At 42.4% G+C, this 15,183-nt stretch overlaps 1 protein-coding gene across 9 annotated transcripts in view; it reads left to right on the forward strand.

Moving 5' to 3' along the window:
• The first annotated feature begins 1,975 nt into the window (after positions 1-1,975).
• The window catches only part of mical2a (microtubule associated monooxygenase, calponin and LIM domain containing 2a), a 63,266-nt gene continuing 50,058 nt past the window's right edge, over positions 1,976-15,183 (forward strand). For all 9 annotated transcript variants that reach the window (XM_079497242.1, XM_079497238.1, XM_079497240.1 and 6 more), the window contains exon 1: positions 1,976-2,129. The gene's annotated coding sequence lies outside the window, so the exon portion shown is untranslated. The remainder of the gene's footprint in view (positions 2,130-15,183) is intronic.

Here is a 15,183-nt window from a genome sequence, read left to right on the forward strand (position 1 = left end):
ATTTGCCTTATATTGGTTGATAATGGTACCCCAACTTTCAGCAACTGTCACAAAGTGTCCCAAGGGAGTTGGGTTGGAACACATTTTTCTGTGATAGTAGACACCTTTATGAATCTGTGAAGAAAGCTAGTGGTAAGCATTTTTTTTCCAGATTTGCCACAACTTAAGGTAATTTTCCCTTATTATGTCACTAACCCTGGGGCTGACAGGGCTGTGACACCCGACATGTTGAGTACCGCCCCAGATAGTAGAGGCATGTCCACTGTTACTGTATACTATTACTGCACCATCCACCTACTGAATCAGACTGAATGAGTGACGGAGACACTGACACTGACACAAGAAAAAGACTGGTTCTAGAAATAAGACTATTTATTCTGAACGTATGAATTAAGTAGATTCCATACCTTTGTTTTTTATGTATTTATTATCCATGAATATCCAATAGGTCTGTCTGAGTTAACTTGTCATACATCTGGATTTTGTCCAGATGAAGTCTGGAAGCTACCGGTTTGTAACCGGGTTGCGCAAGCAGCATTTTTGTTGCAACTCTACTGCTTATGTGCCTGCACCTGTAGGCTACTATTTAATCAACTCTTTCAGTTTGAGGTTTCTAATCCACAGCTACATGCCTGAAGGCTATAATCAATCTTTCTCTCTCATGCAGGCCCCACCGGCTTGGCAGCTTCCACTGTTAATACTGTAAATATGAGTGGGGTATGGCCTTGGCATGGGGGGAGATTGGGGACACACAAGCAGCAATACAGGTGTGGTGTTGACAGTGTATGTGCTTTGAGATTAATGTTAATGCTGCCTTTATATGCTGGGATTAGTTTCTGGCAGCAGCTGCAGCTATAGGGGAGAGAGGAATAAGCTAAGGAAGTTCAGTGAGATAAGACTCACTTCTTTGCTTTTTAAATTCTTTATATAACCAAGGTAAGTCACACAATTTCCACTTATTTTTCAAGAGGGACATTTTTCAGTTTATACAAACTGCTGCTGGTCACTGAACAGCTCAGTTGATGGTTCAGTGTCAATTTTGTTCAACACACTTCAACAGTGGGTGTTGCTCATTCACTTCCCTGCTCCGTCTGGGGTATTGAACTGGGTTCTTTTTTACCACAAGGGTGCTCCAGCTTTCTGTTCAAATTAAACGTTATCCATGTGATATGATTGATTGATTGATTGATTGATTAATCGATCGATTGATTGATTGATTGATTGATTTAGGAAACTGTGTGCCATTACTGCCATATGTCACTAGTCTGTGGCAGATCACATGATGATGTAACAATACAACAGAGACATGGAAGACTACACAACATAGACCACACAGCATGCATAGGATTATCAGAGCAGAGCATATTGGTCCATAGAAATGAGCATATGAACACATTAAAGAACGATGATGCAGATTATGCATGATTTAATTTAGCCTGGCTAATAATAAGCCAGCCAGACTCATATCACACTGTCGCGTGGAGGCAATTATTGTTTGCCAACACGGCAGATTCGCGTCTGGCTTAATTAGCCAGGTTAGATTGAATTGTCACCCCTGACATATAGTCTGTAGACTGTACTGTAGGCTACATTCACAAAAGTTAGGATATGCTCGAGTCTATAGTCTAGCCTACCGCTAGTGGTCGACTGGTGTGTGTGTGTGTGTGTGTGTGTGTGTGTGTGTGCGTGTGCGCGCGCGTGTGTGCGTGCGTGCGTTTGAGAGAGAGAGAGAGAGAGAGAATGAGAGATCGTGTGTGAGGCTGCGAAGTGCGATCACGTACGTCTTTCTTTATGATCACCATAGCCTACAGTGTTTTCCCCCGACATGTTGAAGAATACATGTTTCATTTTAAATATGTAGGTATTCTAAAGTTTCTAGAGGCAGTTTCTCCAACTCTCCACTCTCTGGTTTGAGTGGTTTCTATGATTGGATGTCATGTTGAGCACCGCCCTCAGTAACCCAGTGAGAGAGAGGCAGGTCCGACAGCACACTGGATGACTGACAACAAAACGTGCTTTCAGAGACACGCTAAGAGCAAAGAAATTGGACGGATTATTGCTGCCCTGCCCTCAGCCTGCCCTGTTACTGTAGCCTACATATATATTTTCATTCTCGCTGAACAAATGAAGTAAGTAGGCTAGTTTCCATTCCTTGCTTGGTTCCTATAATTGTTGGTTTAATTGCTTGTTTGTTTGTTTGTTTGTTTGTTTGCTTGTATTAATCCGTGGATCATGGTCTGAAATTAACTGTGGGGACACTTTAGTGGTATTTAATTTGCAAGGTTATTTATTATCACATTTGTTCATCTTCACGTCTGATAAGTTTCGTGTCTTTCTTTGACTTGGCCATTTTCCCAACAGTGAAAGCCACGTTAGAGCGGCCACTGCACCATGCTGTTTTGTTTTGAATACATGTAACACAGATAACACTTTTTTTTGGTCAATTCTCTAATCAACCGTAACGTCTATATCTGAAGCAGCCATTCCAGTTTTTGAATGGAATTAATAGTAGCCTACAATTGAAGGATAACTTAAATTAAGGCAATGATGGAAGACTTGTGCTAGTAATCAATTCATTAATTCAATTCAATTCAATTCAATTGGTTTAACTTTTCTAAACCTGGTTGACATTCAGTTAGCCATGGTTCACATGACGCTCGTACTTCACGAGCAGTCATGTTTCAGGGCTAGTTGACAGTATGTGCTTTAAGACTCTAATGCAGCTGCCTTTACTTTAGTTTGTCAGGTCACTGAGAGGAGGAATAATGGATGAAATTCAGTGACATATTCTCCATTGTGACATAATGACCACTGTGCAGTGTGTGCACTGACTCCAACCACACGCATGAACTGGTTATAAACCTTAGGTTGACAAAAAAAAGAATGACTCCTTTTTGTGAATCCCTGCATCATGCTTCCATTGTCTGTCAGACAATAGATCAGAACATCTTCTATGGTTGAAAAACAACAACAACATGAACATCAAATAGAGAAATCTGCAGGTTAATATTACAAGAAGATCTGTGATTTGTTCGGGTAGGGGGGTGTGAAGGAAACTCTCCTCCACCCCTGAATGAGTAATTTCCTGTGCATTCTGTGACTTGAATGTGTGGCATGTCCTTAGACAGCTCTAAGAATTGGATAGTATACTGTGATCCACTACCTTGCTTCTAGGCAGTACATGAGTGTAACACCTCCTACAACTACAGTAGCATGTAACTAACATCTAAACACTTCCCGGAACGCTCTCAGTCACAGACGGTCCAAGAAAGATTTCAAATGTTTGTAGATTCCAATAGAATAGAGTATGCCCAAACAATAACATTCAACTGCAACCACATTCTTTCTTGAATGTCTTGCCGGAATTTCCTTTGGAATGTGCAATTTTGTGAGTCGTTCATGTGAAGTTCATGAAAATGCAAGGTGAACATTATTGCGTAACAATCTTACTTTATTCTCTTCTGGCCCATTATCCACTCATTTAACACACGTTTATGGTCTGTTTTGTTGTTGTTGACAAATATTGAGACTTATTTTCAGAACATGAACATGTTTCATATAACTGTGAATTACTTTTTTCCTCCTAGTCCAATTTACAATTTACAATTTAGGCATTTAGCAGACGCTCTTAATCCAGAGCGACTTACATTAAGCAAGAACAAAAAGCATGGGAATATATCGCATATATAAAAAGTATTTATCAAGAAACATGCGTAAGCTAAGAACGTAGCTAGAACATATCTATATAATGACACTGTACATATAAACTATACATATATACTATACTATGCTGTACATATATACTATGAAGTGCTATGACTACATACAATGCACTTATTGTATCAAATGCTATCTAAGTCTAAAAAGTGCTGTCTAAGGGGGTAGGGTAAGACAGCACTTTTTAGTCCAACTCCTTACCCCTATAGTCTTAAAATAGTAGGTAGGCTACTACTAAGAGCTAGATGCTTACAATTCTGAAGTGTAATGTTTAAGGCCTGACTACCTGAAACACAGACTACAATAAACATAAACATTAATGTAGCCTTCCATCGGAAGTATAGGTCTAAAGGTAACTACAACATGTCTAAAATTGTTTATTATTTGATACCTAACTGTTTCAAATCTTTCCTTACTGAAGGTCTTCAGCCATACTATGCTGATGTCTGTGGCTAATCACTGCAGTAACTTACACAACTGCAAATGTCTCTGCCAGTCTCTTGTTTTTAGTTTGCAGTAAGTGGTTAGGCTGTAGCTTAATTTTAGAATAGTGGGTATAGATAGAAACAGCATTCCAGAATGTGGCACAGGTCCCTCTAATTATGTACCCATATGTAGGCCTACGTCATGATCTTGACCTTGAATTGACATCATATTACTGTCCCCTGTACATACTTTTGAAAATTGAAGAAATTGAGCTGAGATCAACAAAATATATCAGTCTCTTAGAAGTTGTGAGCTGAACTGAAGCTGATGGTACACTGAAAGTATATAGCTTGTTAACAGACATTACTTTTCTTTTAAATTTATTGTCCAACACCTGCCATTCTATTTGATATTTCTATGAGACTTCCTGCTACAGTAGATCACAAAGGCTGTGCAGGTAGATCACATGACAAAGAATATTTAATTTAAATATATATTTTTTGGCATCTGTTGACTTGATTGATTGACTGACATAAAAAAGGGCCTGTCAGCTCAAACCCATAATGCAATACTTTGTTTTCAAGAGAGTTGCTGTGCACAAATCTGGGTAGATTATAAATTAAATACAAAAAAACTCTAGGCCTACAGTACCTATTCCATTTATCCCCTTTCCCATTCCAAGTGCATTTGTCTTAAATGTAATGCCAGCGCCGCTATTCCAAAGCCATTTTCAGCAATGGTATTATAATGTTTTCATTGGGTAGATCTTGTTGAGCTGGTCATTTTGAAAGTAGCTCTCAAGTCAAAAAGTGTGGGCACCCCTGGCCTATATCAACTATAAGATCGCTAACAACATATTCAGCGAGAGTAGCATCTCTTTATTATGGCTTGTGGGAAAAAGCTGTGGACAAAGACAATGGAAAGTGTTGAATGTTATGGTTGTGAAGGTTAGCACTCAATATTCCCAGAGAGAGGTTGTCAACTTTCTTCTTCCTTTTCTGCAGCATATTTCCTTCCTACTGTAGCTGGCTGCACACAGTGAAATCAGCCATACAACAGATCTGCAGCTGTGTAAAAAGAGGCTGTTATAACTTCCCTTTTAGTAGGCAAAGCAAAGTTACTATATTTACCCAGGGTATCTGGGCTAAGCTCAAGAACTTGTTTCCAGCCAGGCCCTGCTCATAGAACATTTCATGGTAGTGGTTCAATGCCTTGCTCAAGGGCACTTCAGGCAGGCACTTCAGGCAGGCCTATTGTAGCTAGACAGTGTATCAAAATAACATTTTGTTTGTGGACAGAAAATGTAAAAGTTGGCCTACACAAATTGTTGTGCTGGCATTAGTTTGGAACCCTGTGATAGCGTTAGAACTCTGCATTCACTGATCCTTACTGGTCGTCGTCAATCATACAGTCAATTCAAATGGCATGCCATGGAATTATTACACAAATTAGACAAACTGTATAATTTACTAATTATGACGCATTTTATTTTGTTACTTCTGTGAGCCTAATAGATTTTTCATTGGCCACTTATTAAAGAATTGTCCATGTACATTATAGCACTTTCAGGGATCAAATTCATGTTAGAAATGAAAATAATGGTAATATGTTTATTTTTGTTGCAAGGTGCTAACTAGGTGCAACCTTAGAGTATATATGAATAGAGAGTATGCGCATGCTTAAAGTGAATGGCACATCGAGTGGCAAATCGAGTGGCAAAGCAACAGGAAAAGTGAGTTTAACATTGTTTAATGTTGTTTAATGCAATCAGATAGGACTTTTCTGTTTGAATGTATGGGTTGTCAAGGCCAGAAAGTAGTTTTTTGCCACTCATTAGGCATTCCCGCATAACTTCCGGGTTTGATGATGATGTCACGCGCATACCCTCTATAGAGACGTCACCGGATTTCTCCTCCCATCCACTTGCATTGAGTTGCTCACCCAGCGCATGTGACACCCTAACCCTAACCCAGCGCATGAGGCGTTCTTCCGGGTTGGAAACAGTGCATTCTGGGATTGCTTATGGGCCAGACGTGAATGCGCTGGGCTGTTGACTATCATTGCAAGCGTTCACGTATGAAACATAGCGTTCACGTATGAAACGTAGCGTTCACGTATGAAACATAGCGCTCACGTATGAAACATAGCGCTCACGTATGAAACATAGCGTTCACGTATGAAACATAGCGCTCACGTATGAAACATAGCGTTCACGTATGAAACATAGCGTTCACGTATGAAACATAGCGCTCACGTATGAAACATAGCGCTCACGTATGAAACATAGCGTTCACGTATGAAACATAGCGCTCACGTATGAAACAGCGCTCACGTATGAAATATAGCGCTCACGTATGAAACATAGCGTTCACGTATGAAACATAGCGTTCACGTATGAAACATGGCGTTCACTCACGTATGAAACATAGCGTTCACGTACGAAACATAGCGCTCACGTATGAAACATAGCGTTCACGTATGAAACATAGCGTTCACGTATGAAACATAGCGCTCACGTATGAAACATAGCGTTCACGTATGAAACATAGCGTTCACGTATGAAACGTAGCGTTCACGTATGAAACATAGCGTTCACGTATGAAACATAGCGTTCACGTGTTATCGGCCCATGCCTGAACGTGCGCAATGGATAATGCTGCAATACCAAATTCGGCCACTATGTCTTTTTCACCTCAGGGTTTCCTCTCGGTGACGACTCTATTATATTTATACTCTAAGGGTACAACTTGCCATTGACAGCCCATTCATCCAAACAGAAAGGGCCTCTTTAATTGTATTAAACAACGTCAAACTTGCCAACATTGCAGCTGTACGAAAAGCTTGGATTATCCTCTTTCAATCTGTAAAGTTTTTGTTTAATAAAAATGTGTTGGAATTTGGAAGTGCTCGTTTTATATCACTCAACGACCACCGTTTTGAATTTGCAGCAGGATGTTGCTTTACTGATAACGAACGCTTCCGCGGCCAAAGGAAGCTGACTGACGACGTCTTTCCGGAGTTTTAGACAGCTGGTGGATGGAAAAGAAGCTCCACCCCCGTGGCTGACTGCCGCGACGGACAGATTCCCGGAAACGCTCTCCTCCGTGGCAGTCAGCCGCGGGGGTGGAGCTTCTTTTCCATCCACCAGCTGTCTAAAAACTCGGAAATGACGTAAAATACAGCTTCTTCTCTCCGCGCAGAGTGTGCTTAGGCCCATTGTGCTGTAGTCCTACATGTCACACAGCTGATGGGAGCTTTGCAAAACTGAGCTGAGCCACAGAGATTTATGTGTATGTATGTATGTATGTATGTATGTATGTATGTAGTAAATGTAGTTTGAATGTCTGTCTTACAAGTTAACACCACAATCATTTTATTACCTGCCAAGGATTATAGAGACATGTCAACTTTCAACCAAAGCTTAGCCATACACATATTACCACAATGTGTAACCATTAGTTTGATGAGTAAAAACTATGGTTCGTGTTGGTCTCCAATAGTGAAGATGGACCAGAAGTCATAGAGCTGAAAACTATGTTTGCTGTTATAGTCTTGTTAAAGGTTCCTATCATAGCCCTCAGTGTCATGTGCTGTTTTCCTCTGGAACAGAACATGACACTTTGTCTATTCTGAGAATGGCTTCCCTGCAGGGCTCATGGGCTCTGCAGTGTGCCTTGCAGTAGCACAACCTGTCATCAAAAACAGTATTTCTTGGGACCATGCGGTGGGTCACAGGATGTGCCGACAGGGTTACAGAGACACAGACAGAATGTGTTGATACTTATAATATAGTGGCTCCCAATAATAATAAAAAGTAAATCATTTCTGTAGCACATTTGATACAAAATGCTTTAAAGGAGCATTCAGTGATTTGAGTGATTTGGAAAACCACCCAGTCCGCCCCGGTAACAAAATGTGCACATGCACGCTCTACAGTGGGGGGAAGTGCAACAGGCCAACAGCATGTGCACCAAGGTCCGCCCCCACTCGATCATGATTGGAGGAAGGCCTCTCTCATCCTGATTGGATGAAGGCTTTGCCACCCGCCACCAAAACTGAAACGGGTTTTTTGACCCCAGGGGCTCACTGGGGACAGGGAGGAACTCATTATATGGTCAGCACACTCTATAGTAGGGACGATTATCCAGAAAAAAAGAAAAAATAAGTGATATTTAGATTAAGTCAAATCACTGAATATACCTTTAAAATGTGTGTTTACATTCACCCATTCACAAACCAATGAGGCAACCATGCAAGGCTGAGAGCAGTTAGCAGTTCAGTGCCTTGCTCAAGGACGCTTTATAGACACGGGCCAAACCGGGAACCCTCTGGCTCCCAGATGGCAGCTCTGCCTCCTGAGCCACGGTCACTCACTCCATGGTCAATGCAACATAACACTTAACAGGTCCTGTTTGAGATTTTGCCAATGCTTTCCAGTTTTTTCCATCACTTATTTGCAATGCTACATTTAGAGTTGCACGTGCGCTTTACGCCAGTTGCACATATTTCATTCAGCCAGAAGTCTTGTGTGATGATAGTATTCTTCATTTTATCTGTTCGCCACACACTGTGACGGATAAGCAGTTTGGTTGAACTACTTCCTCACTGTAACAAATGAGGCAAAGAATGTGTGACTGTGCACGATCCAAATATTTGGTTAAGTGGATTATTTATGTCTGACTCTGAATAACCAGGGAGTCGTAATTCTGTGTGTCCGAAGTCTCTGAAGTGTGTCCAGACAAACCTTGGTCCAAAGAGGACATGTGGCGAGCATGCGGCCTGTGGGGTCAAATGGACCTGCTGATGACTGGCTGGTGTCTTCAGAAGCCAACATGTGGATTAACAACCTTCAATCTTCATCGTTTATTTATTTATTGTTTAAGGTTTTTTTTAACAACTGACATTTATTGTGGCTAGCCTAGCCTCTGTACCCAGGCTTTTATTTTAGGGCAAGTCAGATAACACTGCTTTTGACCTCTTTTGCTTTGGCACTGATGATACTTGATAAAAAGCAGCCATATTTCAGAGATGTGAGATACTAACTATGGTGTCCAGGGGCCCGCTGAAGGGCTGGACGTCCACTGGACTGGACTGTTTTCCGAGGCCTGCATGCTGCCTGCTTATCGGGGGGGGGGCAGAAAGTTCCTTCCTGGTTTTCTTCAGTCCGGTCTGTAATTACTGTGGCTTGCTGGAGCTACACCGTGTCATTCCCAGCACTCCCACTGTTTTCCTTACGTCGTCAGCTTCCTATTGTTTTCTGATAGCCTCAGGCTATGTAAGCACAGTATACTGGCAGACATCATGTCATTGGTTGGAGATTAATTAACCCATTTTGGGTGGGAACCCCTTTTGGTGTTAGCATTATGTTATGCTTTAGCTATTGAAAAATAGCAGATCTACAAGCTCATGGCGCGCGCTAGGAGCTTGTAGGTCTGCTATTTTTGAAAAATCGTGAAAATGTGCCTCTAAAATCTTTGCTTCTGGGGTGTCCCTGGAACAACATATTTTCAGATGGGGGTCGGCGGCATATTGCATATAATTTTTGGGGTCCTTGACATGAAATATTGAGAACCACTGATATAGAAACATGAGGTTTTTCAGAAAAAAATACATTTTAAAAAGGCATTTTTTTAAATTTCGAAGTCAGGCCTAAATGTGTCTATTTAGAGCTTCAGACCAGTAGTGTAGTAGTAGTGTGGTGTATTGAAAATCAAACAAACTGAGACCACAATGTGCTTTGGAAAATGGTCAGCAGTAATGTCAAGTACACAGTGAGTCAATGTGCTGTCTGGCTTGATATTGACTCGGTATCTGGTAGTATAGTGTGATCAGGATAAGACGCCATTGAGAATGCCAAATGTCGTTCTCAAAGTTGACTTGAGTATTAATTATCAATAGATTATATGAGATGATGATGTGTGAGGTGAGTGTGTGCGACGTGCTGTGTTTTGTGTGTATGTTTTGATTTGATTCTCCGGGACACCAGGTGTAACAACTACATATTTCACATCCCTGAAATTCCTCTGTCTTACTGGAATCTGATAGCATGCTATTACTTTCAGATAGGCTGCCTACCTGTATCCTGTATGGCAGGGGTGGGCAACTGGTGGCCCGGGGGCCACATGCGGCCCCCACCTTCACTTAATGTGAATACTGAGATAATATTGGTTTCAGCTGTTTACAATTCCACAACATGCAAACATGACCCGCTTTAATTACTTCAGTCTAAATTAGTAGCTCATTGCTCAACACAAGTATAATTAAAGGCATTTGAAATGACATATTAAATGTTAATTTTCAGGATTCCAATTCAAAAATAGCAAAGATTCAAGATTTCAATTCGAATATAGCAAAAATAGCCGATCTACAAGCTCAAAAGCGACGCGTTTTGAGCTTGTAGATCGGCTATTTTTGCTACGACAGCAATATATGGCCCTAGGGAGTGAGTGTGGAAATATAGTGGCCCTCTCCATCGTCAAAGTTGCCCACCCCTGCTGTATGGAATGAGGCTACTGCTGCAGTGCAGAACACAGAGGATGCATCATTCTTTTGAAAAGTGTTTTCACACACAGTACAATCTGGAGGGTTCATTTAACTCGGAGAGTGTGAAAATGAACCTGCACTGTAAAAAAAAATCACACCCGTGTGAAGTGAGTGGTGCAACTCCGTGTGGGGGTGGGTGGGGGGCAGGTAGTTCCAGACCCACAGGAACGCACCCAGGGTGCACTGCCGGCCCGATTCCGGCAAGCCGCCCCGCGTCCGAAACGGTTGAGAAATGACAGTTACCGTGTGGGAGTCCCTCTACTGTACTGTACTGTCACTGTACTGTCGCTGTACTGTACTGGCACACCCGAAATCACCATATATACAGTTAATATGTGTGTTTGTGTGTGTGTGTGTGTGTTAGGTTGCGCACAGGTGGTGAAAAACAACCATGCTGTTTTCGTGCTCAGACGCACCCACCCAGCCAGCCAGCCACCCACACACATACAGTAGCTCCGTAAGGGAGTGGTTGCACCACTCAAAAAGCAAACTATCATTAGTACTGTTAAAACACGGTTGACAATGGGTGCAGTACAGAGTTCAGTTGGTAGTCATTATTTGTTTAAATGGTTAAACATTAATAACAGCTCACTGATTTATTCGTATAAGCCAGTGTTTAAAAATAAACTAATCATTGCCTCAGACTGTCTCAGATTCTCTACTTCTCATTCAGTCACAGTCAGTCTTTCTAAACAGATGTGCATGCGTGCGTTTGTGCCCTTGCACACGCCGTGCTCCCGCACGCGCAATGTATTTTTTACAGCCGTTCTGTGGGTTGGTTCCGTCTGCCCACAGCTGACTTTCCATCCTGTCAGACTAAGATGGTGAAGTCATAGGATTCTGTCTGGGACAATATAGTTGGAGCGCTGAGCGTGAACTTGGCTATGACAGCATGTGGTACCTTTTCATTAACCCACACAGACTTCTATACCAGATGGTTCCAATAGTGCTGCCTTTTTTACCATTCACTGTAAATGCAATGGCTTTGCATTAATCTAGTCAGCATGTCTACATTTGAACATTCCACTAGATCACTTATAGCTATTCGCAGTTAGTCCACTGCAAAGATAACGTAGGGTCTGTAGCGTGACCTTCTTAGTGGTTTAACCAGGGTGGAAGTTCACAGTGAGTCACCACCGACTGTCCTATACAATTATTGAATAGACAGCATGTGTTTCACATTAGTCACATCTGGCAAAAGAAGCTATTTGCAATTATGACGTTAGCCACACCTTCCAGGTAAAAAAAGAACCCTCACACCAGAATAACATTAGAATCATGCATTACACTATAGTACAGTATGGGCAGCAAGTCCTGTCTTCTTCATACATAATTGCAGCACAACCTGCACAACATGCCACTTCTCACCATTACAAATAATACAAAACTAAATCCTATGGAGTGGGCTCTGTGGCAAAGGAATGCCATCAGCCATAATTGTGGTTGAACCAGTGCATGCATTCTGAATGGGTGTTGCCTGTGGTTACATGCTGATGGAGCAGTTCAGTGTTCAGTTCAGTGTTCATGGGTGTTGCCTGTGGTTACATGGTGGGGCAGCGGTGGCCGAACGGTTTGCGCCTTGTAATCGGAAGGTCGCCAGTTCGAATCCCCGGACCGGCACGTTAAAATTACCACCGCTGAAGTGCCCTTGAGCAAGGCATTGAACCCCTACCATGAAATGTTCTATGAGCAGGGTGTGGCTGTAAACAAGCATCTCAAGCTTAGTCCATTCACCCTGGGTAAACAAAGAACTTTGCTTTGCTTTACATGCTGATGGAGCAGTTCAGTGTTCAGTTCAGTGTTCATGGGTGTTGCCTGTGGTTACATGCTGATGGAGCAGTTCATTGTTCAGTTCAGTGTTCAGTTCAGTGTTCAGTGTTCAGTTCAGTGTTCATGGGTGTTGCCTGTGGTTACATGCTGATGGAGCAGTTCAGTGTTCAGTTCAGTGTTCAGTTCAGTGTTCATGGGTGTTGCCTGTGGTTACATGCTGATGGAGCAGTTCAGTGTTCAGTTCAGTGTTCATGGGTGTTGCCTGTGGTTACATGCTGATGGATCAGTTCAGAGCTACACTACAGCCACGTGGCAATGGTATGCAGACCCATTGAGTATGGGACCAACTAGGGCTGGGAACCGAAAACATATAAAAAAACGATATTTAGAAGACTTAATCTTGCTCATCATATCATACTATAATTCACTCAATGTCTGAGTGAGTGAATGAAACACTGCCGTATCTCCTCACTGCCTGCACCAATCGCTCTGACTTTTCACACAGGCATTGACCATAATATTACGGAGGTCTTAACAAAGCCCTTTTTTCACTTTAACAAATTATTGCTTAATAATTAATTTATAAGTGCATTATAATTACCATCCACTTACATGGGAAAATGCAAAAACAAGTATTTTTCTCTCAGAAACCGTCGGAGCTACAGTCACAACACTTGGAGCGGAGGTTCATAATAATTATTTAAATTAATGTAATAAATAATTACATTAGTCGGCGTCTTGGTGGCACTATAACAGCTCACTTTACATGTCGCCTTAACTCTTGAACCGTAGGTTGTAAAATCAAAATGTCACTTTCCCTGGATTCCAGGGTCATTCCAGGGTCATTCCAGGGTCATGGCGCATCTGGCAGCGGTGGCCGAACGGTTTGGGGAGCGGTCTTGATACCGGAAGGTCGCCAGTTCGTATCCCCGGACCGGCACGTTAAAATTACCACCGCTGAAGTGCCCTTGAGCAAGGCATTGAACCACTACCATGAAATGTTCTATGAGCAGGGCCTGGCTGTAAACAAATATCTGATGCTTAGTCCAGTTACCCTGGGTAAATATAGTAACTTTGCTTTTGCTTTGCTTTGATTGCATAAGGATAGATTTTCCGCCGTTTTGACTTTTCTTCAAAACACACTTTTTGCTCTTCCACCTACAGCTTTTGTGCAGATCTCACAAAAAACGGTACACACGATCTCTGGACCTGTGATTAAAACACCACAGGCAGAATTTCCATAGTCCATATTATCGTTCGGCTGTAATCGGCGTCCAAAGTTAGTGGGAGGGGCCTGTTTTACAAAAAAATTACACAAATCACCAACAGAATGTCCAATCCACCACAAATTTAATTCACGGAGAGCCCAAAGCAATCCCATTTTCATCCATAGGGGGCACCGCAAATGCGGATTTTTTAAACTTACACATGATCACAGGGGTGACGTGACATTGTAATTGGCTAGCTAAATCAGTGGGAGGGGCCTACATTTCCCAAGGCGTCTGTGCCATCGAGCCAACCACACTTGCCCAGTGCCCCACATTGCACCTTTCCTGTACTACTTGCGTGTCCATGTGTTTTGTTATACATACCAACAGTCCTACAGTCAAGGTTCCGAGACCCTATACCCAAAACCCTAACCTAACCGCTGACGGCACGGTGATATTTAACCCGCCACGGGTTAGTTTTAACCCGTAGCACATGTCGGAGCCACGGGTGATTTTAAACCCACAGCATAGGTTAGTTTTAACCTGTAGCGCAGTCAGGAGCGACGGTGTTGTCAGACTAATGACTGTAGGACTGTTGGTATGTCTAATCAATGTTTCTAAAACGGTTAGTCCCAATACTTGATTCTGATTGGCTGGTTACCGTCAAGTGACCGGTGTAAATTTCACCGATAACCCACACCTTCAATCACTTTATATCATTCGCACCTGATTCCGCATCTCTGTAGCTGTACTGGGGAAGGGGAGCGCTTGATTACCTTACAAACCCATGCCGTGTGGGCGTCTAACCACCGCCCGGCTCATATGACTGTGAATGTGTGGCTCCAGGCAGCCCCGTAAAGACATCAAGCGCTATTCTCCCGTCACATAGCCTACTTGCGGAGCAAAACAAGGAAGTGATGTGGCTCTCTCTGGTGGCGCAAAGCGTAGCTACTTTTGTGAATTTAATAGTTGTATTAGGTTAATATTGCTATATGTTTGTAACCGTTTTAGAAAAGCAATAAGCCACACGAGGCCCCAGCTTACCGGGTATTTTACAATGGCTGGGGGGTAGAAGACCCTCCGCTCCGTGTCGGGTCTGCCTACATCTCCCAGCCATTGTAAAATACCCGGTAACCTGAGACCTCTCGTGGCTTATTGCTTAAATGCACCCCACGGGCAGGTGCCTCTGACACCAGACTGATTACACCTCAAAATAGTGTAATTGAATCGATTGAGAAGCATTTAGTTTTAAAATCCTTTATATCAATGAAATCGACACAAACAAATCATAATAGATTTTCTTATTGCGACCACAGGTCGCGTGCATTTCCCGCCAGTCAGGCCCCATATATGGTCATGCCTTCGTGACATCGCATCATACCTGTCCTTTTAAACTCTACACCCCAAAGTTATTAGTGCAGCCGCGCCCGGCAGCCGGCGAATACTAGAGTTGTCAACGGGCCCGAAAATGAACACTAACTGTTCTCATCTACCCAAAACCCAGAACCCTGTGGGGGAA

This window comes from Electrona antarctica (assembly GCF_951216825.1).
Source record: "Electrona antarctica genome assembly, chromosome: 3".
In the NCBI taxonomy this organism is placed as follows: Eukaryota; Metazoa; Chordata; class Actinopteri; order Myctophiformes; family Myctophidae; genus Electrona; species Electrona antarctica.